The sequence below is a fragment of the Carya illinoinensis genome, chromosome 10 (genome assembly GCF_018687715.1).
Source record: "Carya illinoinensis cultivar Pawnee chromosome 10, C.illinoinensisPawnee_v1, whole genome shotgun sequence".
In the NCBI taxonomy this organism is placed as follows: Eukaryota; Viridiplantae; Streptophyta; class Magnoliopsida; order Fagales; family Juglandaceae; genus Carya; species Carya illinoinensis.
Window position 1 is genome coordinate 29,393,913 of NC_056761.1, and position 2,852 is coordinate 29,396,764.

Genomic DNA, 2,852 nt, shown 5'->3' on the forward strand with positions numbered 1-2,852 from the left:
TATTCTACACAAACTTGACTTAACATTAAAAATACATACTCCACAGTTGTTGTGGCCCCATATATTCTACACATCATAATGTACTCAAGATGAAATGTAACTGGAATACGAAAGGACTGAAGTCCTGACGTAACATAACGTGACTTGAACATAACTTAGAATACATGACCAACTTGAGATAGAAACATTTCGTAACATGGCATAACATATAATAGACAACATATTTAACATGACATACTTGCAACAGTGAATAGTACATGACTTGACTTACATGTAATAGATGGCATACTTAGCATGACGTACTTATCATGTACAGTAATACATAACAGAATATATTGTATAACAGATAAAAATTGATGACAGAATAAATTCTGTATAATAGACAATTACATGATAACTTGGCATGGCATGACATATATGATAACATACATACATACACTGTAATTCTTTTACTTAGCACACATACACAGTAGACTGCTAGTAAGTTAAAAGCTAACTTACCTCGATCTCCGCGTTTCTTATAAAACCTCAAGCGCGATTACGAGGAACTGTAATTAGTGATTCTAAAAGTTAGTACTAAATCACTAATAATTTGAAATATGGAAAAATACTAACTTAAAGAGTAAAATTTCCATTTTACTTCCTACATGTAGGAAAATGACCGTTTTACCCATAACTTAAGGATTTTGCATACTAACTCCAAAAGTCACCAAAATTTACATGCCTCATGTAAATTTTATCCTCAACTCAAATATCAATTTAGAAAAATTTAAAACTAATCACAACTATTAAAACTCCATAGGGCCGAAATTCTCATATGCTATTTCTATTAATTTTTGTTTCTAACTTGTTTTGATCAACCTTTTGATCTATGACTTATAAATATGTGATCTTCAAACCAAACCATCACATGGTTTAAAAAGATGTCCTAAAACATATATAAGCTTCTAATTCAAGATCACATGGTTAAAAATTAACCAAAACATAAATTTAGCCAAGAACATCCACACTTTGGCTTATCTGAATATCTCTTTGTATAAAATTTCATATCTTTGAAACTAACATCAAATATCTTCAAAATAATAATATAACATGTATATAAGATGCTTATGATCCTCCAATAAAATTATCAAAGTCATTAGAATAGGTTTAGACCACCAAAGAGTTAAACTTTCTCAAAATAGAAACTGTTTTTCTTCTTCCAGTTTCTAAGTTTCTAAATCTAAGCAAATATTTCATCAAAACCTTCAATCATGCAAAAATCCTCAACCAATAGTCATATATACATGTTAACAATACTCCATAAAAATTTCGGACCAATATCTATCCATTAGCTTGGTCAAAAACTCCAAACTATAACATATTCTCCAGTTTATCTCCCAGAATGACCTTTCTATAGTTTACACAATATTTGACTGACCAAATGATTTTCAAATGGGGCAAATAAGATATCCATGTAAACTAGACTCAAAAAGGAACAACTTATATGAAGGAGACTTTATGATAAAACACTTACAACAGCTTCGAAATGGGCATGCAAAAGAACTCCTAAAAGCTGTCCGAGAGAGAATGTTTGATATTCTTTTAAAGAAACGTGTAAATGAAGATAAGTTCGTGGGTGATGGCTGGAGATGCTTATGGAAGAGATAAGGGAGATGATAAGGCTGGAGTTGAGAGTTGAGTGTGGTTTTCTCCTACCCAAAATATCTATAAAATATTATCTCAAAATATTCTATCCAATAATATCTATAAAAATCAGCTCAATATATTTTCCAAATGTGGAGTAGACTTGGAAGAGTAAGGTGGCTAAAATCTTTCTATGTGTATTTTAAATCTCTATTCTTAAGATATTTTCCAAATGTGTATTTTGCTTAGGTGTCATGATCACACACCTTGATTTCCTTCACAATTCCATCTAATGGTTTCTCTTTGTGCCAAGTATCTAATACTATTCATTATGTGTGGTTAAGATCTTGCCAAGTGTCCAAATAAAATATCGCTATCCTAATTTGGACATTTCACACTATGATTTTGAAAACACTGCGCTCAGTACATTTACCGAGGTTACTATTCACTCCAAAAATAAACGTAATAAACTTAGTACTGAAAAATTCTAAATATTTAATTAAGCCTAGTGGTGGAGACTATAATGTATTCTGACACTTTTTACTATCTCAAATAATTAAAATCGCATTTCTAACACCATAGTGAGTGATAACACTAACTATGTCGACAGGCTAAAATTTATGCGATTAGTCGATTCGTGTAAACTTACAGAGTTTTCACGAGGTTCCTAAAGTCAATAGAAATTCCTTGATTGAATTTCTAGCGGGCTGTTACAATAATTGTAAAGAAAATACGAAATTTGATATCTACTATACATATACCAAACACATATTTTTTTATTTTTTTTATAATATTCTCTCTCTTCTCCCCATCTATATCCACAAACTTTCATAAGTTCCTTTAAATTAAATAGTAAAATGTGATAAAATAAAATAAATTAATAATTAAAAAATTAAATATTTTTAAATTATTAATTACTCATTAAAATATAATAAATAAATAGATATCCAATATGTAAATTTAATGTGAATAGTTAAATTTAAATTTATATTATATTATTTTATTATTATATAATAAAAATAATAACTATTTCAACATAAAAATTTATATAAATAGAATAATCAAAATTTAAATTTATCTTATATTTATGAAAATTATCCTTTACATATATATATATAATATATTAACAATTAAATATGGGCGGCAGATAAACTTTTCCCAAACCATTTTTCCTTCTCACGGCTTAGTTAGTACCTCCTTTACACCTGCCGTTCTGTGAAAAAGAT